This window comes from Hippopotamus amphibius, chromosome 6 (assembly GCF_030028045.1).
Source record: "Hippopotamus amphibius kiboko isolate mHipAmp2 chromosome 6, mHipAmp2.hap2, whole genome shotgun sequence".
NCBI classification, from domain to species: domain Eukaryota; kingdom Metazoa; phylum Chordata; class Mammalia; order Artiodactyla; family Hippopotamidae; genus Hippopotamus; species Hippopotamus amphibius.
In genome coordinates this window covers 84,075,107-84,101,489 of record NC_080191.1, presented here as the reverse complement: position 1 = coordinate 84,101,489, position 26,383 = coordinate 84,075,107, and the positions used below count along the sequence as shown (strand labels likewise).

At 38.2% G+C, this 26,383-nt stretch overlaps 1 protein-coding gene across 9 annotated transcripts in view; it reads left to right on the top strand.

Annotated features, from left to right (window-relative positions):
- Positions 1–10,497: 10,497 nt before the first annotated feature.
- FAM135A (family with sequence similarity 135 member A) overlaps positions 10,498–26,383 on the top strand; it is a 113,862-nt gene continuing 97,976 nt past the window's right edge. For 6 of the 9 annotated variants that reach the window (XR_009054333.1, XM_057739289.1, XM_057739294.1 and 3 more), the window contains exons 1-3: positions 10,498–10,637; positions 12,163–12,251; positions 25,203–25,292. The gene's annotated coding sequence lies outside the window, so the exon portion shown is untranslated. Of the gene's footprint in view, positions 10,638–12,162; positions 12,252–12,951; positions 13,038–25,202; positions 25,293–26,383 lie in introns of all 9 variants that reach the window. The other 3 variants (XM_057739286.1, XM_057739285.1, XM_057739288.1) reach the window with 3 other exon arrangements.

Sequence of the window (26,383 nt, the reverse complement as noted above, 5' to 3'; positions counted from 1 at the left end):
AAACTATCCAAAATGAAACTCATGAGAGAAAAAAAACCTAAAGAAAAATTATTTTAAAAATAATTGACTGTATAAAGCATAAATAAGTTGTAGGACTGCTCTATGCTATTTAATATACGTGAAATTGCAGCTCCCAAAGGAAAGAAGTTTAGAGAGGTATGTTTGAATAAATAGAGGCCAAAGTATTCCAAAATATGGTGAAAATTATAAACCCATAGATCCACGAACACAATAAACTTCAAGCATGAAAAAATATGAAGAAAACCACACCAGGACACATCATGATCAAATTGCTTAAAACCAGGAATGAAGAAAAGATCTTAAAAACAGAGGAAAAAGGGCACATTACACAGCTAGGAACAAAGATGAGTATAACCACAGATTATTTGCTGAAAAGAAGCAAGTGAGAAGATAGTGGAGCAGTATCTTTAAAACATTGGCGGAAAAAAATGTCAGTCTAGAAATCTGTGCTCTGTGAAAATATCTTTAAGAAACAAAGGTGAGGTAAAGACATTTTCAGACATACGGAAAGTATTAATCACCAACACACCTGCACTGTAAGGAATGTTAAAGGATGAACCTCAGTCAAGAGCAAAACGATACTAGATGAAATTCTGGATCAATACAAAGACAAAAAGAGCACTAGGCATGATAACTCTATGGGTAAATACAAAAGAGTTTCTCTATTTAAATTTATTTAAAAAATAATTGACTGCATAAAACAAAAATAAGAACAATACATTGTGAGATTTTTAACATGTAGAAGTAAAATGTTTGACAGTAGCACAAAGGCTGGGAGAGGAGAATGGAATTATACTGTTGTAAAGTTTTTATACGACATATAAAGTTGTGTAATATCACTTGAAAGTAGATGGTAATAAGTTTAAAATGTATATGACAAACCTGAAAGTAACCTCTAAATACCAGAACAAAGAGTGACAGCTAGTAATCCAACAAAGGAGGTACAATAGAATTTTTTTAAAAAATTAATGCAAAATAAGACAGAAAAAAGAAGAAAACTGAGGCAGAGAATAAATGGTACAAATAGAAAACAAACAGCAAGATGGTAGTTTAAACCTAACTGTATTAGTATTGACACTAAATGCAAATGATCTAAACACCCTAATTAAAAGGCAGATTGTCAGATTGGATAAAAAACAGAGACATATCTAAATGATATTCTCAAGAAACCCACTTTAAATATAAAGACACAAATATGTTAAAAGTAAAAGGATAACAAAATGATATACCATGATAACACGAAGTAAAAGTTGGAGTGGTTGTATCCATATAAGACTAAGTAGACTTCAGAGCAAAAAATGTCACCAAGGAAACTGAGGGCCATTTATTAATAATAAAGGGATAAATTCATTGTGAGAACTTAATGATCCCAAATATAGATGCACTTAATAAGAGCTTCAAAATAAATTAAGCAAAAGCTGATAAAACCAAAAGCAGAAATAGCAAACCCACAATTATAATGAGAAATTTCAACACCCAGTTCTCAATAATTGATAGAACAAGCAGATAGGAAACCAGTAAGATATAGACTTGAACAACACCATCAGTAAACTTGACATAAATAACATATCTAGTATGTTCCACTCAATAATAGCAGAATACACATTCTTTTCAGGTGTACACAGAATATTTATGAAAATAGTTTATATTCTGGACTATTTTAAAGTATCAATACATTTTAAAAGATTCAAGTCATACAAAGTATGTTTTCTGACCACAATGGCATAAAATTATAAGTGAAATATCTCTAAAATTATCTCAAATATTTTGAAACTAAACACGATACTTTTAAATATTCCATGGGTTAAAGATAGACTGAAATGGGAGATTAGAAGGTATTTTGAACAGAATGAAAATGAAAACAAACACATCAACATTTGTGGGATAAAGCTAAGGCAGTATTTAGGGGGAAAAAATTATACTGCTAAATACCTATACAGAAAAGAAAAAAGTTCTCAAATCAATACTTTCAATTAAGAAACTAGAACAAGAACAGAGTTCAGAAATAGACACATATATCAACATGATTTTTCAACGAAGGTGCAAAGGCAATTCAATGGATAAAGAATAGTGTTTTCAACAAATGGTGCTGGAACAAATGGATTTTTATATGCAAAAAATAAAAAATAATTTCAATCCATGTCTCATACCATATGTAGCAATTAACTCAAGGTGGATTTTAGATTTAAATGTTAAAACTTTTATAACAAAACGTAGGAGAAAATCATTGTGACCTTGAATCAGAGGAAAACTTTATTAGTTATGACACCAAATATACACTTCACAAAAGGAAAAAACTGAGAAAATAGGCTTCAAAACTTAAAGATTTTGATCTTCAAAAGATACTGTTGAGAATGCAAAGATAAGTCACAGACTCAGAGAAAATATTTGCAAATCACCTATCTGTTAAAAATGTACAGTATATCCAGAATATATAAAGAACTCTCAAAAATCAATAACAAGAAAAAAACCCCATAACAAAATGTGCAAACGATTTAAACAAACACTTCACCAAAGTTACATGATGACAAAAAAACTCATGACAAAAATGCTCCTTCCAGACATTAGTTATTAGAGAAATGTACATTAAAACTACAGTAAGAGGATTTCTCTGGTGGTGCAGTGGTTAAGACTCCACGCTCCCAATGCAGGGGCCCTGAGTTCGATCCCTGGTCAGGGAACAAGATCCCACATGCATGCTACAACTAAGAGTTCACATGTCACAACTAAGGAGCTGGTGAGCCACAACTGAGGAGTCCTTGAGCCCGCATGCTACAACTAAGGAGCCTCCCTGCTGCAATTAAGACCTGGCACAACCAAATTAATTAATTAATTATTTTTTTTAAAAAACCACAATAAGACATCATTATATACTTATTAGGATAGTAGCAATAAAAAGATTGACCGTACCATGTTGAGGAGGATGTAAAGCAACTGAAACTTTCAAACATTGCTTGTGGGAATGCAAATTAGTACATCACTGGGAAAACAGTTTGACGGTTTCTTAAACGTTAAACATACACCTACCATATGACCCATTCATTCCATTTGTAGGCATTATCCAAGAGCAATGAAAGTATACAGCCATACAAATACATGTAAAAATGTTCACTACAGCTTTATATGTAATAGTCCAAAACTGGAAACATCCACCACACCACCACCAATTCATACGTTGATGCCCTAACCCCCAATGAGACTGTATCAGGAGACAGGACTTTTAGGAAGTATTTAAGGTTAACTGAGGTCAAAAGAGTGGAACCCTAATCCAACAGGACTGGTGATCTTGTAACAAGAGGAAGAGATCCCTCTTTCTCTCTCCACCATGTGAGGACACAACAAGAAGGCAGCCTTCTGCAAGCCGGGAACAAATCTCCCACCAGGAGCTGGACTGGCCAGCACCTTGATCTTGGACTTCCCAGCCTCCAGAACTGTAGGAATTAAATTTCTGTTGTCTAAGCCACCCAGCCTATGGTGTTTTGTTATGGCAACCAGAGCTGACTAATCCATTGGAGCACTACTCAATGATAAAAAAGAATGAATTACTGGTATGTGCAACAACATAGATGAATCTCAAAATAATTGTGCTGAGTGAAAGAAGTCAGACAAAAAAGTAGGCATTGTATGATTGATTCCATTCATATAAAATTCTAGAAAATGAAATCTAACCTGTAGTGAAATAAATTAGTTCGGTGCTTGCCTAGGGATGGGCATGAGTAGGGAAGGGGACAGGATGTAGAGTTATAAAGAGGATCAAGGAAATTTTTCATGGTCATGAATATGTTCATTGTCTTCATTATGGTGATGATTTTACAAGCATCAATGTATCAAGTTGTATATGTTAAATAAGTGCAGTTTTTGCCAAATGTATCTCAATAAACTATTTTTAAAAGCTAATAAAGTTTTGCTTTAGCACTTGTAAAATTTTCACCTACAAATTGCAATCTTGACAATATAGTATTTGTATGATCATTTTAAACCAACAAAAAATTAGTAGATTTTTTTAAAGGAGTAACAATAAAATCCTCTGTCAGCTTTTAATTCTTACATTCCACATGGTGATAAAGTAAGAAAAAAGAAAAGCAACTGCCAAGAATATTTTCCCTTAACTTGTAAAAGCAAATACAAAGGCATATGTTCTCTTCAAGAAGTTTCTACAAATAGAATCACTCAAAAGCTGTTTTCTCACCTCCCAGATCACTTTAAACTGCTTTTTTTCCCCTGAATACTTAAAAAACAGTGGTTCAGGTAGCTCTTAAAAACAACGGAAATAATAAATGAAATTCATATTTCCTAGTACAAAGAAGCTTTTTTTTTTTCAATACCCAAGACAAATTTAGCAACTGTTACACGTTTCAAGTAAATTTAAGGATAAGTAAATTTTGTAGTTACCCAAGAAAAAAATAAAACATAAAGACAACTGTAATATAGAAAAAGGATTTTATTATAGTTTTTTTTTTTTTCTTTCTACTGTATTCCCATCAATGTTCCCAATGCAAAAAGTGAGAAGTGGAAAGAAGAGTTTTCTACTGAAGAGATTTTAAACATACGAAGTTAATTTTGCGTTCTCTGTGGTCTGTAAACTGACATAGGAGTTTAGAATTGTACGTGTTGTTTTTCAGGAAGAAATTAAACACTAATTATGGACGCTTATTATATGCTCAATTGATCTCAATTTTCCATTACTTTTCATTATTGCTGCCAGTGCCCAGAATAATTAGAAATGTGTACTTTTTTTTTTTTTTGGTGAAATATCTTTGTAATAATTTCACAACAACCTCATGAAGCATCTTCTATTTATGATACCCATCTTACAGATCAGGAAGCCAGAAAAGAAGCCCATGCAAATGTATAAGGTCACAGATATCAGAAAACTATTTGGAATTTTTGATTTTGTGCTCAATCCATAAAGTTGCTAATACAGCCATGGGGTTCTGGGCTCAGGAAAATGGGAAGGGAGGGTCATTAACAGACACTAGAAGGTCGGGAGGGAGATGGAGCTGTGTGTGATGGGGAAAGGGGAGCAGGATGTATCTGGGATGTTGAGTAAGAGGAGTTGCCAGGATACCTCAGTGACAGAGTCTGATATGAGACAGAAAGAAGCTTTGTGGCTGGAATTAAGGATCGGGACTCCAGATAAGAATGTGTGAGTCATTAGAAGAGTGAGATAGTTGCCCTAATATGTTTGCTCTCACAGATCAAATGGTAACTAGTATAAATATTATTTTTTAAAAAATCATGGTACGCTTCTAGCATATGAGGAAGAGAATAATTCAGAAATCATTTCATTGCTGTCACATGGTGCTAGGTGATAATTACACTTCATAGGAATGATTCAGTGGGATAGTGGTGGGAGGAACTTCTGTCTGACAGATTCTCTCTGAATGATCCAAGCAGGCACTCTGTCTTTAGGAAATCCAGATAATCTGAGCTGCAGCCACGCAGTCACTGTTTGCCCCTTTCACACTGTACGGCAAACACTTGTTTGTAGCTATCAGGGATTTTTTTTTTCTTTTTTCAGTAATATCATCATTAAAGTCTAGGTACATTTTAAAAACTATCATTTAACATAGATTCAAACTTTTTTTGTCTTTAATACATTCACTAGGTTCAAACTCAGAAGAATATACAATAAAAAGTCTTCTTTCCCTCCCCTCACCAGAAGCCCAGCCCTCCAAGTTTCCCTCTCAGAAGCAACCAACATTATCAGGCCAAAAAAAAAGAAAAGAAAAGAAAAAAACAGAAGAAAACTTTTTTTTGGAGGGTTTGCCATTACATTACAGGGAAGGAAAGCTTGGTAATTGAGTTTTATATTATGATTCCTCCAGAAAGCCCATACCTATTAAGTCATGAAATAATGTTATGACATTAAGTTGTGAAGTAATACATTTGCCCTTCTGGTTTGTAGTTGTTAGTAACCCACGAAGGAAGTCCTATAATGAAAATTTTTTTGCTCCATCTCGTATTTTTGATTATATAACTTTTAAAAAACTTGAGTACTGTGGGCACTCTCCCGAGTGTCTGCAAATGATTAAATCTATATTTTGCAAGGAGGCGAGAGTGACTGCCCCAGAAGGGGGGTTAGTATTTCATTGATACTATAATACTTTATTTATTAGATAATATTCCAATTCTTACCAAAAAATTTTTTTTGTTTAAAGGAAGTCAGAATTCCCTATACAAAATGCCAAAAAGAATTACATTCCTGGAAAAAGCTGTGGAATAATTTTGACTGTATCTTATTTTTAAGTTAAAATTTTACGGTTGAGGGACTTCCCTGATGGCATAGCGGTTAAGAATCCGCCTGCCAATGCAGGGGACAAGGGTTCAATCCCTGGTCCGGGAAGATCCCATGTGCTGCAGAGCAACTAAGCCCGTGAGCCACAACTATTGAGCCCATGTGCTGCAACTACTGAAGCCTGCTTGCCTAGAGCCCGTGCTCCATATCAAGAGAAGCCACCGCAATGAGAAGCCTGTGCACCACAACAAAGAGTAGTCCCCACTCACCACAACTAGAGGAAAGCCCAAATGCAGCAACGAAGACCCAACGCAGCCAATAAATAAACTAATTTTAAAAAAAGAAAAAAAAATTTACACTTGGTAATGACCAACTTAAAGCAACAGGAGACTCTCCTGCACTGTTGGTGGGACTGTAAGTTGGTACAGCCACTATGGAAAACAATTTGGAGGTTCCTTCAAAAACTACAAATAGAACTACCATATGATCCAGTCATCCCACTCCTGGGCATATACCCAAAGAAAACCATAATCCCAAAAGAAACTTGTACCATAATGTTGATTGCAGCACTCTTTACAATAGCCAGGACATGGAAGCAACCGAAATGCCCATCAACAAATGAATGGATACAGAAGATGTGGCATATATATACAATGGAATATTACTCAGCTATAAAAAGGGATGAGATGGAGCTATATGTAATGAGGTGGATAGAACTACAATCTGTCATACATATTGAAGTAAGTCAGAAAGAGAAGGACAAATATTGTATGCTAACTCACATATACGGAATCTAAAAATGGTACTGATGAACTCAGTAACAAGAACAAGGATGCAGATACAGAGAATGGACTGGAGAACTCGGGGTATGGGAGGGGGCGGGGGATGAAGGGGAAACTGAGATGAAGCGAGAGAGTAGCACAGACATATATATACTACCAACTGTAAAATAGTCAGTGGGAAGTTGTTGTATAACAAAGGGAGTCCAACTCGAGGATGGAAGAAGCCTTAGAGGACTGGGGCAGGGAGGGTGGGGGGGACTTGAGGGGGGGGGAGTCAAGGAAGGGAGGGAATACGGGGATATGTGTATAAAAACAGATGATTGAACCTGGTGTACCCCCCCCCAAAAAAAAAATAAAATAAAATAAAATAAAATAAAAAATAAAGCAACAGGAGTATTTTAACAATCATAAATACCAAGAAGGAAAAAGCAAGTTTATTTGCTTAGTGAATTAATGTCTAGCAACAGACAAATAAACATCTTTCCACTAGGCTATTTCCAAATTTACAGCATTCATTTCTTCTAATGTCTCAATCTTTAGCTGAGCCAATATTGTGCAAGTGTGTAGAAGTTTAAGGGAATACTCCCATTAGAGGGTTTAGTAAAGATTCAGATACATTCTATGCCAAAGTTGAATCATGTAAGCCATAGACAGTAAACCACAGGATAGAAAGGATTCCAATTTTGCAACCTTTCAGGATGCATGACATGGATAGATAATGACACATGTAACATAAAACTGAGTTTAAACGTTAAGTGTGTTAAGTGTGACACAACAGTGTTAATTAGCAGCATAGAGGCTAACTCAAAACCTGGGGAGATAAATGGGAAGTAAATGTAGAGCCATGAAATTTCTAAAAGACTTTAGATACAATATGATCTGATTCTCTTGTTATGAGAGAAACTGAGGCCTAGAGAATTTAGGATTACACAGATTACACAGACTCTTCAGATGACACAGTGTACTGCATATTTACAACTTGAATCAGGTAATCTGACACCTAGATCAACCCATTCTGCACTCTAATAACCTGTATGACAGGAGATACCATAATTTTTCTAATTTTAAGAGAGTATTTTATATTTTTCTATTGACAAATCATTTCCAGGAAGTTTTGTCTAAACTTCTAGGTTAGTTAGAAGGGAGCTCCTCTTCTGGGCTCCCAAAGAACCTTCTGCCTACCCCAATTTTAACTCTTTGGTACAACTTTTTGACTTCTGCGGTACCTGTTTCCTTTACTAGATTGTAAACTCCCTGAGAGTTGGGAGTGACTCAAACCTCCTTGTCCTCTAGTCACTAGCACAGTGCTTGGCACACACTAAATAGGTAATAAAAAAATACTAGTTAAATTGATCTTTCCTTGAAATCCTTCAAAGGCTCATCATGATCTGAATTTTGCCTGCTTCTCTAGCTTCACATCTCCAAATTGTGGCACCAAATTGCTTAGTCTTAGTTCTGTGCAAAGATCAGTTTCTCGTTGCCTGGTTTTGTTCAAGCGATCTTTTCCCCCTCTATTCCTCCTCCCCCCACCCCACCCCTAAACACACACATATTCCACTGCATTAATTCTCTGGAATCATTTCCTTCTCTAAGTCTTTCTTGACTCACGAACTCTCCCAACCTAAACTGGATTAATCCTCTTCTGAGCTCCAGTAGTTCACTGTACACACATCTCTGCACTACATACATCACATCACAAGGCAGTCACATAAAAGAGTGCACCCAAGTTCTGTTTTATTCATGTTGGTATCCTGCAAGATTAGTACACTCTCTGGCACACAGGTGAATTAAAAATGCGATTTGAACAAAAAGAATACATTAATAGGGAAGGAATCTTGGCACAGGGTGAATTTTAGGGAAGGCATAGATATGGAAATGCAAATAACTGGATACTTAGTATATCTTCCAAAGAGAGCCAGAACTAAAAAAAAAAAGGAAAAGGCTTTCTTTCAATTGTGAGGTTACAATTCAAATCACAAAATAAACAAAACTTTATATGAAAGGAGAGTAAAATTCTATTTGGCTATTTTTTAAAAAGACGAGATTAGGAACGAGGAAAGCAAGCCATTCGTGTAAATGCTAATATACTGGTTGAAAAGGCACTTACAATCATGTTAAGACATACTAAGATGAAGAAATATCAGAGGTTAAATTATATTCAAAACCTGTCCCCCAAGTGATCTACGCCACAAGGCAAGGTTTTACTCCCAAATCAGTTCACAAAGCTTTTTCTTTCCAATTCATTTTCATTGTGGTAAAATACACATAACATAAAATTTACCATTTTAACTACTTTTAATTTAAGTATAGTTGATTTACAGTGTTGTATTAGTTTCAAGTATACAGCTAAGTGATTCCGATTTATGTGTGTATATATATATATATATATATATATATATATACCTTTTTCAGATTCTTTTCCCTTACAGGTTATTACAAAATATTGAACTTAGTTCGCTGTGTTATACAGTGTAAGTCCTTGTTGTTTACCTATTTTACATATAGTAGTATGCATATACTAATCCCAAACTCCTAATTTATCCCTCCCCCGCCCTCATTTTAAGCACTTTAAAAAGTGCGGTTCAGTGCTATTAAGCACAGTCATATTGTTAAACAACTCTCACCACTAGCCACCCCCCTCAGTTGTAAAACACACTCCGCAGCCGCAACTTCCTTTTCAACTTTGCTTTTGTAACACTGTGGTTTCCGCACCACAAAAGGTTCTGCTGGGTTAGGTTCAGAAACGGGTGAGCGAAGTAGATCACTGAAGGATTATCCTTCACGGGCTCTGTCAATGGAATCTAAGAGCTACATTCAGTTAGCCCTCCAGCCCTTTAGGGCGTCAGCAACCGAGCAGTAACCACAGCAACACGGACACCTCCCACCAAATGCAGCAACCGAGTCCCAAAGGGCAGCCGTCCTTTCCCTTCCTGCTGCGCAGAGTGAGCAGCGCGAGGACCGAGCTCTTCATTCCGGACCGTGGGCAGGAAGTGAGGAAGAGGGAAGAAAGAAGGACGCTGTGAGAAATACAGCTCAAGTTCCCGCATTCTCTCTCCTGGCTCTCCTCCAGGTGCCAACCCTCCGTCACTCACGCTCCTCACTCCCGTAGTCCGGCTCTTCCAAGGCGCCCGCGCTTTTTATTGACGCAAACTTCCCGTTCTCGCGGGAGCTTGGGAGCGGGAGCCCAGTAGAGCGGACAGAGCTCTCGAAATCTCAGTCGGCGCTAGAGCTGCCGGGCCGGCCCGGGCGCTCGGAGCGCGCGGGGGGCGGGGCGCAGGCCGGGGGGGCGGGGTCTCGCTTGGAGAGGGGAGGGCGGCCGGGGGCGGGGCCTCGCGTTGGGACCTGTGGCTCGCAGGTAGCGCTGCCCGCCAGGCTCCCTCGGGACAGGGCGACTGCGCATGCTCGCTGGCCGCGCTGGGCCGCTCGCGGGGCGGCGGTGACGAGCCGGCTCCTCCGCGGCGGAGGTTGCGGTGCTGCGATGGCGATGTGAGGGGCCCGCGGCGGGATGGTGCTGACCCGGGCGGGGCCGCCTTCTTCCAGCGACACCACGGGCTCCTCCGTCCGACCGGCGGGTTGGAGGCCAAGCCGGGCGAGAGGTGAGCCCCCGACGTCCTCCCGTCCCGGCTCGCGACCCTCACGAACCGCCTCCGTGTCCTTCCCGCGGGCCCGGCGAGAAGCGGCCTCCTCTGCGCCGGCTTCGCGCTCGCCGCGCCGGCCCTCACCGGCCGCACCGGGTGGGAGCCGGCGCCGGGCGGCTGAAGGTCGGCGGGGACGGCGGTGCGGAGGCGCTCGGGGTGCGGAGCCGCTGCCCTCCGTGCCCTCCCTCCTGCCCGCCCCGCGCCCCTCTCCCCGGCCCCGGCCCCGCACTCTTGCCGCCACCCCGGCGCCCCGACTCCCCCGCCCCCGCCCCACCCCTGCCCCCCGCGCCCCCGCCCGCCCTTCGCCCTCTGCCCACCCTCGCTCCGCGCTCCCTTCCGTGCCCCCCTTCGCGGTTCCGCTCCTCATCCCTGGTGGTCCTCCGTGCGAGGCGGGGTACCCCTTGCGCCGCTGGATTTCTTCCCCCTCTGTGCATCCCTGGGCCGGCTCTTCCCGCACCGGCCAGGCTTCCTACCCTGCCGCCTCTGTCATTTCTGCCTTGGCTGTGAGCTCTTCCCATTCGCCCCCTTCAGTACTTCACCTTCCCTCTCCTGTGTGAGTTTCCGACGGTGAGTTTGGCTTTAGCATCGCTCTGCACTGGGGTTCATTCTGTGCCTCCTTCGCTCCCTGAATCCTTTCCTCTCCGTCCCTACTTCATCGCTTTCCCTCTGACGGCCCCTGTCCTCCCGTCTTTCTCCATCCTGATCCCATCCGTACTCTCTAATCTAGATCTTTTTTTTTCTCTAAAACTGTGAGGTTTTTTTTTTTTTTTTCTTTTTGCATAGGTCGAGCCTATTAACTCCAGTCCATTTTACTTTGTATTAAATCTCTGAAGAGTTCTAGTCTCTTACTTTCTACCTAAACTAGGTATCCCCTCAGTATACTTAGTTCAGTTGACAGTTTAATAAAATCTCTTCATTTTCTTTGCTCACTGACTGAAAATATCATCAAAAGAGTGCCAGTAGCAATAACCTGTTACACTTACTGATAGAAACTTTAATTTTTAAGAACTGTGTTTACATGACATGTCAAGAGAAGCAACTTGAGGACAGACCTGATGAAAATATAAAGGCTGACCTCCAAACATAAGGTTAAAATTTGGAGATTTTATTGTCCGAGAACTAATCTTAAATGAAATTTAACAAAATTTTAAAAGATAAAATTAGTTATTAATTTGATATTTTATATATTTGCTATTGCAATTGATTGCATCATTTTTGTGATGGTCTCTGTTCTCTAATAAATGCATACAGTTTTTACTAACTTATAGAATTAGTGTCCTTACTAAAGGAGAACTATCTGGGCACAGAAGTATTTTTGAATTGGGTAAAAGAACTTTCTAAACATTTGTGTAGGTTTCTTCCTCCATTTCATTGTGATCAAGATTTGGCTTACAAAAAACTCTACGTAAATAACGTTGTAGGATCTTATTTTCAAGGCATCTGCGGAAGCAGTCACTCTCAGTGAAGTTTGCCTTTATTCTAGGGCCGAAGATCAACTGGATTATGTATTTCATTCTGGAATCTCAAAGCAGTCCACAAACAGTAAATTCTTCCTTACGTTGTCTATGTCAGGTAGGAATTAAATTTTTCTGTTTCTGTTGTACAGAAGGGAAGCACCAAGACAAAAATGTGTAGTTCTTATTTGAAGTGATATTAGAGGTAAAAGTAGGAGACACTGTTTAGGGTCTGAGGTCATGCAACCACACCTCTTGGAAGAACCAGCAGTTACTGTATATGGTAGGAGGTGATGAACTCCTCAGCTTTTTTAAGATTTTTTTTGAAATGATTTTTCCAATGCAAATAGAGATAACTGCTGCTTTTGAAGGAAGTCTTCCTGTCTTTCAAAGGCAAGTCCATTTCTAGGTAGCTATTCATTAAAAAAGTAAATTATTACAAATTCCTCTTGGTATTTATAGTGAGTTGATTCTGTGCTCTTAAAAATTAAGATAAAGTTTCATGGTGGACAGTGGGCACAGGGTTAGAAGTCAGAAGATCTACACTCTTATGATGAATCATGACATTAGTATGTGGAAGTCATTTAACCTCTATACCTTGGTGTCTCTCCCAATAATATGTGAGTAAACAAGTGGCTACCCACTAACCTTTCAAAAGCAAAGTAAGCCCTAATCATTTAAACATGCTTAGGGCCACCACAGATGAAAATTGCTATATAAACACTTAATTTTTATCTCTTTTAGACTATGTCGTAAGAATATAATTGAATGCTTAAATCCCAGATCACAGCAATTTAGATTTTTTTTTTTAATTTCAGACTTCTGTGAGAGTTTAGTAGCATGTGCCGTGAACTATGGACTAGTTTAATGTTCATATGCAGTGAAACAGCTGCTGCAGCATTCAGTATGTTTGCCCTATGCTTGCCAAGATTTGACACTAAAAATGTAAAGTTAACAATATTTTGGTTATTTCCATGAATTTCTGTTGTCTTATATTTTATCTTTGTTTGCTGTTGATATAGACCCTTGAGAGTGGAGGTTCTTTAGGGGATAGAAAGGGCAAGGATTTCCTTTGCTTTGATTCAGAGTATTAAGAAAAAACTACTTAAAAGTGAGTTTTGTGATATGTTCATTATGTATTTAAATAAATGGATGAAGATGGGAGCATATAGACCTGAAGTGAGTAGTGTTTTGTTTTTCCTTGTTTGTCAGAAAGAAGGTTTAGACATGAATACGAGTAAGAAGCAGAGTGGTAAAACAGAAAAAAGCATTCCTCATGGGCCCAGTGGATTTTTTAGAAAAGTTAGAAAGCACAAGTTTTTAGACAGGTCTAGATTTTTCAGGGAGTAGGTGAAACAACTTCACAGTGAGTTTTACCGTTTTATTTTCAAAGATTGCCATTTTTTAACAAGTTCATACTTGGTTATCAATGATGTGCTAAATTTAGTAAAAATTAGCCCCTTTTTTCTTAATGATAATATAAAAGTGTCAGGCCCTTTTGACCTAAGAATTATAAATATTATTTCCATTTGAGAAAACTGAGGCTTAGAGAGTCTGAATTAGAATCCAGGTCTGTCTGTTACCAAAGTTAACAGTACACTGAAGAAAGCAAGAAAGCATAAACCGATAAGAAAACATTGTCTCTTAGAATATTTTTCAGAGAGAAGATTGTACCTTCTGTTCTGGTTCTGAGTTTTGTTCTCTGTTGAGATAACTAGTAAGATGAAATATTTTCAGGAATGCTGGGCAGATCCCTGAACTAGGTAATGGATAATGATTGTGGTTCTTTCTGAATTTGTCTTTATGTTAAAAGGAGTAACTAGTTTTGGTAGTTTAAGCTATTCTGGGATTTTTAAGATATATAATAACATGATGTATTCAAAGACATTCTGTATTATGTTACTGGAAGGTTTGTTTTGTGGCATATACATCTGAAAAGTTTATATGAACTGCTTGTAATAAATTAAACCCTATTTTCCATATAACGTCAAAAGTATCTTTTACTAAGTGTTCCATAATGAGCAAGAAAAGTTCTTTCTCGGTTTCTTTACTTCATTCATGTAGTAAGTCAACCATCGAAATACTGTCAGAAGTTACTAACATTCTTTCTACGTTATGTTTAAAGATTATTTTTTCTATGGATTTTTCTATCATATTAACACAGTTATCCAAAATTAACAGTGTTCTGGGAGTGTTTCTTAATCTAAGCGTCGGTTCTAAAATGAGTAATAATATATTTCTCTTTTGTTAGACACAACTGTTTAAACCAAAATTTTTAAGAAATTAGAAGATAGCAGTGCCTTTAAACTTCAGATCTTGTATTTGTGGGTGTGCGGAATTTGAAGATTTCATGATTAGGGAATAATGTTAATTACATGGAAAACTGAATATAGTTAATTTATCAAGTGTAATTTTTTTCATCAATATTTCATTCTGATTTCAGATTTTCTTTTAGTAGGGGCATATTTATCTCATGGCTTGATGACTGTTGAATCTATTTCCTAAAGCAATTAAGGTGGGACTTTAGAATTATATGTTTAAATATAGGCCATGAAGTTCAACACTTTTGAGGGTTTTGTCCTTTTTCCATTATTTTCTAACTGTGTGACCTTGGATAAGGTATGTAAACTTTTTGCTTCTTAGTTTCTTCACCTGGAATAATAATAGCTCTTTCAGATTTTTATGAGAATTAGATGAAGTAATAAATGGAATAATAATAGCTCTTTCAGATTTTTATGAGAATTAGATGAAGTAATAAAAGTTCCTGGTATGAGTTAGTGCTCCAGAAAGTTCTCAGTGTCTGTATTTGATTTGTATTTGATATTGCTATTTGGTCTGTATTTGGTATCAACAGGGAAACATATAGGTTTTTAAAATATAGTTTGTCTACCAAGCTATTCTGCCTATCTTTCCTTTGGAGGATCTCCCTCTTACCCTCCCCCCAAGAAGAGAAGAACTTAGTACTCTATTCTCTTCTTAAGTATTTCTGTAATTTGTGCAGGATGGTATGTGGCCCTTAGGAGTTCATTTCGATGAGTGATGAGTGGCAGCAAAAGGTTCTAGACCAGTGATTTTCCTCACTTTACATGTTCCCTTTACTCTAGCAATTCTCTTAAGCTCATCTTCATTGTGAATCACCCTTTAAGATAAGAGATGTTACTGATGAAAAGGTTTTGTGTGTGTGAATAATTGTGAAGGTGAGAAGATTAAATGCCATCTGAGTGATGGTGATCCTCAGAGTCAGGAGAGTGCCCGGTGGCTTGGCCGTTTCAAAGTGGGATATGATCCAGTGACTTAGATGCTTCGCCCCTAAAAAACAGAGCTTCCAGAGCTGGGCAGGATGTTGAGGCCTCAGTCAGTCCCGAAGGGAACTGAATGTAGGTCAAGAAACAAGACCATAGGCCAGATATTTAGACTGAACCAGCCAATGCAGACTTGACAAGCTTAGGTGGCCAGAATCACACCAGATAGCAGGATGAGAGCTGCGAGACTAGTACACACATCACTGGCTGGTTGTTCTTAGTTTATGGCTGTCTGGTTTGACTTGGTCGAGACTAGCTCAAAGACTGTAAGGGTCTGAGCCTCATGGATTGGAGTTCTGCTGTGCCCTAAGTGAGTGGTACTTAGGGAAGGTGGCAGCTGAACATACTTTGGCCAGGAGACCCATCAGCCTACTCTCCTTGGTTTGCTACATAACTTAGGTGTTACTGGAATCTTTTATTTTCTCAAGGTTATGAGAACAGCATTCTGAAGTCTTCCGGGGTGTCCCTATTTGGGGCTACCTGCTTTTTCACTGGGAGAAGGCCCAAAAAAATGGACCCAAAATTGGCTAACTAGTATTAAATGGATTGAGTTAACCTCCTTCTAGATCTAGAGGATTTCTTTGTTCCCATCATATTCCTTTTTAACAAACTTGAATTTAACTGTGCATGTCAGATGCCCTTCCTTTCACTGGTCTCAGATCCCAAATGTCAGCCTCAGTCACCAGGTATCTGTCATAGTGTGAGTCGCTCATCTGGTTGGGCTTGAATTTGATGTTCCTTCATTTGGTATCAGTTCCTGTGTGTCTGTCATAATGTGAACGTCTCACTACACTGAGTGTGAACATTTAAAGATGTGTAGATTTTTGTACACTATGGCCCGTAAGTGCAAGTTTACTACATTATCTAGTGTTCATCTGGCGAACCAGTGAGTTTTTCCCTAAAGCTGGAAGAAAAAGTGAATGTGCTTTACTCATTGAGAAATGATGTATTGATTGCCAGCATGGAGCCTTTCTAAGGGTAAGTTGGTCCATAGGTGATTTTTGCCTTATGTGGTATCTTTAGTACCTAACTTCTGCATATGATTGGGCATCATTATCTGAACTGTCAGTGTTACAGGCTCTGAACCCATTTGTCCCATGGCTGCTGACTTGGGAATGGAATTCAGAAGTTGGAGCCGTTGGCTCCATAATTGATAAAAGTGGTCCCTTTATTTCTTAGGTTCACAAAGGGAGTGTCAGAAATCTCCAGTTTGTTCAGTGTCTTTACCCTTGGCCTTAGGAGAAAGAGCATCATCAAGACATCTATTTTGGGTTCATAGTTCAAGAGTCAAGGCTGTTATCTCTTTGATTTCTGAGAGAGGATCTCATCATCGCCTGTGGTACATAGTTTATTTTAAGAAACCTCTGAACTATGCCTCTTAGTTTCAGACATTTCTGTGTCCTGTTTCAGGTTTCTGAGACACTCAGGAGTTCAGACTGAGTTCAGAATGGTTAGCTACTGTTTTAGGGTGGGTGTGGGGGGAGCAGGAGCATCTCCCACATTTTTCACGATATCCATGCCCAGACTCCCCTTGCGGATACTGGGAGGTCTCAGCTGGTCTGATGGGAGTGAGCATCCCTGGTCTTAGAAGCTAGGCACAGGGTTTACGCACCCAGCACTGTTTCTGGGGCAGTTACTGTGCACTCTAGTGGTTAAGGAGATGGCTTGGCATTCCAGAAATACGTGGGATACGTGTTATTAAACATATCCTAGGAGCTACATTTTAAAAAATAAAAACAAACAGATAAAATTAATTTGTATAATATATTTTATTTAACCTAGCATATCCAGAATATCTAGCATATTTCAAGATGTGATCAATATAAAAAACATAGTAATGAGATATTTACATTCTTTTTCTGTACTAAGTCTTTGAAACTTGGTGTGTATTTCTCAGTCACAGCGTATGTCAGTTAGTACACTGTCTAGCAGTTAAAGTAAAATACAGTCCTATCAAAACAATAAAGTTATGTTTAATGAAAAAATATCTATACTGCTTCAGTGTTTGGATGTAAATGGAAATGACTTTAAGCATTAAAAATTCAGTTCCTCAGTCACACTGGTCTCATTTCGATTGTTCAGTAACCAGTGTGGCTGGTGGCCACCGTGTGGGATGTAGCAGTTGCGAGGGCGAAGGCTGATTTTCAGACTAATAGGTGACCGCCTTTCTCTGGGAGTGGGCTGCCTTTCCCTGAGATGTTACAAGGGATCGTTGGACTTGAGTGTCAGAGAAATCCCTCTTCAGATCGAAAAGCCCGTCAGCATATGTTTCTCACTTAGTATCAGGGCAGTTCCTGTTTGAGGTTTCCCTGTGGCGTCTTTGGATTGAGGTTTGTAGTTTGCTCAGTTCTTTCTTAGGGACCTAGGAAGTGGTCCAGGCAGGGGCCTTACTTGAATAGACCTTTCAGAATATTCTGTTCAGGCTACTTTGCCAGGGCCAGGAGAAGAGTGGACCACCATTCTCAGGTAAGCCAGGGTTCCCGTAGCTTCAGAGGCTCAGATGAAAGTGACAGATCTAATCCGTCTAGCAGGCTGTGGAGGAGGCCATGAAGCTCACAGCTTCTGATGGTGCAGGGAGTTCCTGGCAATGAAGAGTCTCCCAGGCACGTCTGGGTAAAAGGAGAGAAGTCCTTTCTTCAACTTCTTTCATCCTTGAGAGAGGACAGGCCAGGATTTCCCTATTTCATGAAAGATTCTTTGCTTGCTGAGCTGAGTGGCATGAGAATCTGTGGAAGTCAGAGATTCCAAACTTTGAATGAATTTGCCCTGTAGAGGAGTTTTATTTTCACTACACAGGTTTTGTTTGTGTTTGTTTTTTAACTAGTTGGTAACATCTAAGATTTAGGAGAAATTTAGGTGAAAATCTTTAGAAAAAACATTTTCAATACCTACTTGAAAATTAGAAGCCTCTGATCACGCTAGGGCAACAAGGATTGTGTGGAGCTGTGTAGCAGTCACTCCCTATGATGAGAAAGAGCGGTTTATGAGGTGAGGGTCCCACAGATCCCCCTGGACTCTTGAGAGTCTTCTGAATTTTTCTTTCCTTTCTCTTTTGTCTACTCTCCTTTTCCTTTAGTCTCTTCTTCTTTGAATTTTTTTCTTCTACCAATGTATAAAAATAAAAATAATTCTCTTTTGTTTTTGGGGGGGAATGAAAAATAGATTTATCAGTATTACTCTGTATATATCTGTACATGCATGTTTCTACTTAGGGGATAATCAGTAAAAAGGGATCAATTGAGGAAAATTAGGCAGCAAAAAAAGAACAAAAAGCACTGCAGGATATGAGAGGAAAAGCGAAGGAAATTGCTAACAGACCTTGGACTTATACTGGTAAAGGAATTTTATCATAAAAGTTTATTCATGCATGTCTGTTTTCAATATATCAGTGTAATAATTCCTTTCTTCAAGTCGGTTGGGTTTAAATAGGAGAAAAATCATAATAGTTAATATTCATGGAATATTTAATGTTAATTATTAAGCATTCCTTAAAATCTTAAATTAAGTGCTTGCTGTGTGTCAGGCAATGGGGATACAGCTGTGAACAGAGTAGTCAGAATTTCCTGCCTTCATGAAGCTTACATTTTACTGGGGGGAAATAATGAGTAAAATCTTTAGTTTGTTAGATGGAGATTAGTGCTGAGAAGAAAAAATAAAGGAGGGAAGAGATAGGGGTGCGTCAGAAGAGGAGAGTCCTATTTTAGATGGTGTGGCCAGGAAAGGCCTGTTTGAGAAGTTAACATTTGAATCAAGACTAGAAGGAGGTAAAGGAGTGAGTCATTTGGATGTTCTGGAGGGAGGAGTGTTCCAGGGAACCACAGCAGATGCCCTGAAGCAGGAATCTCTTTGGTATGTGTGAGGAATAACAAGGAAACCATGTGATTGGAGTGGGCAGACTGATAGGAGATGAGGTCAGAGAAGTGATGGGAGATATAGATTCTGTAAGGTCGACATACAGGCCATTGTAAGGCAGTACTGCCGAACGTGGTGGAAAGCTGTTGGATTTTGGAAGAGAACAAGGAGAGACAATTTGAATTATTTTCAGACAGTGTATATTATTATATAGCATTTTATGTTACACATAATAACAATATTATATATAATATATAATTATTAATTAATATGTGTAATATATGATATAAAGGATCATCTGCCTGTGTCTTTGAAAATAGCCCAAAGGGGGGATATATTACTTAGGGTATAGGTTAGGTGCAGTTGCTGTAATAAAAAGTTATATAAGACATAAAAGTCTGAGCAGTGTAGATAAGTTCAACATCTGTGGTCTATGAAACCATTCAGGAATCCAGAATCTTTCCATCTTTCTGTTTTACCATTCTTCAGGGTTTTGTCCTAATCTGTGTGGTCAATACTAGGTCACTATGAAGAAGGTATTCCAGCCTGTAAAAAAGGGAAGCAATGAAGTCCAGGGCAAAGAATTGCGTTTTAAAAAAGTGAGGCAGTTTGCATTCCTCAGAAAGGATTGATTGGCCCATACCTGCCTCAAGGGTGGTTGGGAAATGTAGTCTCAGGCTGGGTGACTTTTTGGCAAGGAAGAAGAGGAAAACAAATGACAAGTAGTCAACCACAGTCTTGCAATTCAGCAACCCAAATGTCCATGTGTATCCTTCATTCTACCTACTGAAAACACTCCAGCTCCTTTCCCCAAAGGAGACAGCCTAGGTGCCATCCTCTTGTTGCACTAAGCCAACTGAGGGATCAGTACTTCCTGTCAGATCCGCAAGTTGAGAGACCTGTAGATAAAACACAGTTATTTGTTCCTTCCTTACCCCTCCCACATCGACCCAACATATCGTGATGGATCAGAAACAGGAAAAGAGTAATAAAATTTTCCATTTGGGTTAGCAAACAATGAGAAACACATAGAGGTCCCTGGTTGAGAGTAATGCTGGGCAGTAACCGTGGAGCAGCTGTTATCTGCTTTCTGGTAAGAATGCCTACGTTCATTGCACCATGACCCCTGTCTTTGTTGTCTGGGTGTTTCTTCCTTATATGAACCTCCATGGTCACATCTGAAGTTGCTGTTGAAAATTTTCCCACTTTGGAGGGCATATAGTTTTCATAGTTTCCTGCTACTGCAGGCTTGCCATCCTGCAAGTTGCACAGTCACAGGTGTTTGCAGGTTAGCTTATAATTTCTTTGACAAATACAGTTCTCTCAAATATATAGTAGGATTCATTTATGTTTGTCTCCATTCAGTTCTGGTGCCAGTGACTGTAGCAAAATTCTTTCCTGGTGTAGTTCTCAAGCCTGTCTTATTTATTGCTCTCTGTGCACTCACCACTTTCTCTCATTCTAATGTCCACTGTCTTGAAGCCATCTGAAACAGCAGGTGGGGGGACGAGGGAGGAGGGGGGATGGCAGCACCTTTATGTAGTCTTAGCCACAGTGCTGGTTTCCTTCATTTCATCAAGAATTCTTAAAAGTTCTGTGAAAAATGCCATTGGTAATTTGATAGGGATTGCATTAAATCTGTAGATTGCCTTATGTAGTATGGTCATTTTCACAATATTGATTCTTCCAGTCCAAGAACATGGTATACCTTTCTATCTGTTTATGTTGACTTCCATTTCTTTCATCAGCATCTTATAGTTATTGGAGTACTGGTTTTTTGCCTCCTTAGGTAGGTTTATTCCTAGGTATTTTAGTCTTTCTGATGCAATGGTAAATGGGATTGTTTCCTTAATTTCTCTTTCTCATTGTTCATTGTTAGTGTATAGAAATGCAACAGATTTCTGTATATTAATTTTGTATCCTGCAACTTTACTGAATTCATCGATGAGCTCTAGTAGTTTTCTAATAGCGTCTTTAGGGTTTTCTAGAACAAAAAAATTTAAGATTTGTATGGAAACACAAAGGACCCCAACTATTCAAAACAATCTTGAGAAAGAAGAGCAGAGGTGAAGGAATCACACTCCCTGACTTCAAACTATACTACAAAGCTACAGTAATCAAAACAGTATCTTACTGGCACCAAAACAGACACATTGATTGATGGAACAGGATAGAAAGCCCATAAATAAACCCACACTCTTATGGTCAATTAATCTATGACAAAGGAGGGAAGAAAAGACAGTCTCTTCAATAAGTGGTGCTGGGAAAACTGGACAACTACATGTCAAAAAATGAAATTAGAACATTCTCTAATACCATATACAAAATAAACTCAAAGTGGATTAAAGGCCTAAATGTAAGACTGAATACTATAAAACACCTGAAGGAAAACCAGAACACTCTGACATAAATCACAGCAATATTTCTTTTGGATTCCTCTCCTAGAGTAATGGAAATAAAAGCAAAAATAAACAAATGAAACTTAAGCTTACAAGCTTTTGCACAGCAAAGAAAACCATAAAAAAAAAAAAAAAAAGACAGCCTACAAAGTGGAGGAAAATATTTGCAAATGATACAATTGACTAAGGGCTTAATTTCCAAAATATACAAACAGCTCATACAACTCAACAACAAAAAACCAAAAAACTCAATTGAAAAATGTGCAGAAGACCTAAATAGACATTCCTCCAAAGAAGACATACAGATGGCCAACAGGCACAGGAAAAGATGCTCAGCATCACCAATTATGAGAGAAATGCATATCAAAACCTCAATGAGATATCGCCTCATACCAGTCAGAATGGCCATCATTAAAAAGTCTGCAAATAGCAAATGCTGGAGAGGGTGTGGAGCAAAGGGAATCCTCCTCAGAGCTGGTGGGAATGTATGTTGGTGCAGCCACAATGGAAAACAGTATGGAGGTTCCTCAGAAAACTAAATATAGAATTATCACGTGATCCAGCAGTCCCACTCCTGGGCACATATCTGGATAAAACCATAATTCAAAAAGATACGTGCACCCCTATGTTCATAGCAGCACTATTTACAATAGGCAAGACATGGGAACAACCTAAATGTCCATTGACAGATGAATGGATAAAGAAGATGTTGTATATATATACAATGAAATGTTACTCAGTTATAAAAATGAATGAAGTAATGCCATTTGCAGCAACACAGATGCAACTAGAGATTAACAGACTAAGTGAAGTAAGTCAGAGAAAAACAAATACCATATGATATCATTTATATGTGGAATCTAAAATGTAGCACAAATGAACCTATCTATGAAACAGTAACAGACTCACAGACATAGAAAACAAATTTATGGTTACCAAAGGGGAAGTGGGGGAGGGATAAATTAGGAGGTTGGGATTAGGAGATATGAAAACTATTGTATGTAAAATAGATAAATAACAAGGACCTATTGTATATAGGACAGGGAACTATATTCAACATCTTATAATAAACTATAATGGAAAAGAGTCTGAAAAAATATATAAAAAGAATCACTTTGCTGTATACTTGAAGCTAATACAACATTGTAAATCAACTATGCTTCAATAAAAAGTTGTTTGTTTTGAAAAATAAAGTCTTAGGAGAAGTCTTTGAGAAAAGTACTAATGATCTTATCTCCTGATAATGCAGGTATTGAAGGAGTTGACCACAAGGACCCACGTTTCTACTCTCTATATTTCCTTCCATCTTTCCTTGCAGACTGGCCAGTTCTTGCCTGAGTATACGCAGCAAAGAACCACTGATGCACATGAATATTGTGGTTCTTTTCATCTACTTTCCCTGAAGTTCTGGGCTTTTTATGGGCACCAAGTTCTGTAAGTTATTGTAGGCAATAGTTTATGGAATGTTTTGCTCCAGTATAACAAGGGTCACCATTAGTCTAGTAGTATCTGTTTCCCTGTTGCCTGCTACCCAGTGACTTAGCCAGTGCCATGTATTTTATATTTTAGGATTTTGTGGCAGTACTCTGATTCTGGTATTAATTTCTGTGTTAAGGTAAAGGCTGCTGTAAAGGGATCCAGAATTAAATGGCTTAAATGAGAAAAAAGTTTGTTTCTTCCCCAGATAACAGACCTACTGATTTAGGTGGTAGGGATGCTATGTTCCATGAAGAAAATGAAGACACTAGGGGTAACTATCAAAATGCTGGCTCTGGGGCTCAGATCCTAAGCCTTGTTTTAACCATTGTTCTGTGCTTATATATATTTATCTCTTCTTGGTGGCTAGTGAGCTCTTTGAGGAGTCAGGAACTTGGCTATGCCTTGACCTCTTGCATTTCCTCGCTTATAGTAAGTGTTCAGTAAATGTTTGAATGAATGAATACCTGTTTTATATCTATGTAAGTTAAGGCATAGAGACCTAACCAAACTTGACTCACAGTCAGGGCTGGAACATGATCTGAACCCTGCACACAAGAATATATGTACAGGGAAAGCTATCTTAGAGAAGAGGCTACCTCTGTGAAATGGGAAATACCTTATATAAAGTAGTATCATTTTGATCTCCTTAGAAATAGTTACTGTAAAAATCTTTTGATGTGACTTTTAAGGTTTAAAATAACAATTATGGAAGTAAAGAAGTAAAGACGTCTATATCTGTTTGATGGAGATAAGAAGAAAAAACCTATGAAGAAGAGTGAATGTAGTCTTTATTCTGACCTTTTTAGTACCTAAAATAATTATGTCAAAGGCAAAAGACTTTTTAAATTTAAGCAATGAGTGTTTGGAGTGTGAAAAAACTATCCATAGCATATCCAGGCAACCTTTTTTGTTAAAATATTTTAAATAGCTCATAGCATACATGTGTATATACATGCACATATTTCACATATTTATGTATGTGTATGTGTGTGTGTGTGGGTGTGTGTGAAGTTTTAGAAATCACTCTGCCAAGGGAATTACATATTTTTTAATTAGTTTTTATTGGAGTATAGTTGCTTTACAGTGTTGTGTTAGTTTCTTCTGTACAGCAAAATGAATCAGCCATACATATACATATATCCCCTCCCTTTTGGACGTCCTTCCCATTCAGGTCACCACAGAGCACTGAGTAGAGCTCCCTGTGTGTATAGTATGTTCTCATTAGTTATCTATTTTATACATAGTATCAGTAGTGTATGTATGTTAATCCTAATCTCCCAATTCCTCCCACCCCTTCTCCCCCCATGGTATCCATACATTTGTTCTCTACCTCTGTGTTTCTGTTTCTGCTTTGCAAGTAGGATCATCTATACCATTTTTCTAGATTCCACATATATACGTTAATATACGATATTTGTTTTTCTCTTTCTGACTCACTTCACTCTGTATGACAGTGTCTAGGTTCACCCATGTCTCTACAAATGACCCAGTTTCGTTCTTTTTATGACCCAGCAATCCGACTATTGGGCATATACCCAGAGAAAACCATAATTCAGACAGATACATGCACCCCAGTGTTTATAGCAGCACTGTTTACAATAGCCAGGACATGGAAGCAACCTAAATGTCCATCCACAGTGGAAGGGATAAAGAAGATGTGGTGCATATATACAATGGAATATTACTCAGGAATTACATATTTTAAAATGGTGAATTTTACATCTTAAAAATTAATGTTTATACTGTTTTGGGTATTCATGAAGATTGTTTCCGAGCCACTGAACTAAGAAAGCACTCTTCTGTTATTGTACTTTGAAGTATACACAAGTGAATCATAACAAAGATATAAATTTATACTGATATGTGAAACTGTGAATGAAAACAAATCTCTAAAACTTATTCCTAAGTCTTATGAAGAATATGGATATTTTAGATAAATTTTAAGTAGTAAGTAGCTAACAAAGCATAGGTTTCCTTAAAATGGACATTTTTAAGTCTGCTGTTTTGTTTGAGATGTTATTTTTTTCTTTTTCATAGGGGGAGCAGTATTTTTTTAGCAAGGATCAGTAACTGGAAGTACTACATTGGTTGTTTAATGATATTAAAATGAAGTTTTGATCAGCAGAGGTAAGAATATGGCATTTCTTTTGCATTTAAGTCATAATAGATCAAAATATTTGCCAGATTTCCATGAGGAACTATTTAAAGGACTGTGAAGGGTCTGAGATTTTATCCCACTTGCAAAGTAACAAGTTAGCCTGCTGCAGCACCATGGATATGGGCAGAAGACGTGCGACTCCTGGATTAGAGAAAAGAATGGTTTAAACGCACGGCGGTAGCAGTGGCTAGAGTACCAGGCTGCCCGCGTAGGAGTACAGGAGAATTCCTGAGCTGAGGAACCCAAATCTTTTATGATGGACAGTGAGCCTCCTGACTTATGCCTCAGGGGAGGCTTTGTCTCTGTTACAGAGATCTGCTGTTAATTCCAGTATGAGACAGTCTCTGACTCCTAAGATTGTTTGCTAAACATATGTCCTTGAAAAATAGCCTGGAAAAAAGGCAGTCAATGTCTCTGCTTACAAGACATGCAGAAACACAGGACTCTCAGAATTTTCTTTCAACACTCTCTTACTCCAAATTGCTTTTTAAAGCATGTAGCATTGATAAGGATAGCTTTTTTGAAATAGTGTGAAGATGGAACCCACTGAAATACCCAACAGTAGGAGATTGTTTAAATTATAGCATTCACAGTATAATAGTTATTAACATAGATGTTCATCAAAAATAAATAAGTGAAATAAGCAGATTATAAAATGTACATGTAGTTTGATCCTACTTTTATAGAAATTGTTCAGATGTATACATGTGTGAAGAATATATACCAAAGTATGTATTTCAATGGATAGAATTGTGAATGTTTTCTTTTTGCTTGTCTATTTTTTTGTAACCTCTTGAAAATGAAAAGGCTTTTGTAATGATGGAAATTTTTTTTTTGAAATGTAAAAATGAACAGCTATTTAAGAACTTCACCTGACAGAGAAAAAGCTTCATGAATTTATGTGGGAATTAAAGAATGTTAATTCTTTTTTTTTTTGACTCTGTAAGTTGCCTTTATGTGCAGTGTAGAACTAGAAGAGAATAGGTAGCTTAATTTTTTTCTTAAAAAGTTAGTTTTATCCATGATAAAGTCAAGAGTTACTTTTAGCAATTTTCTATAT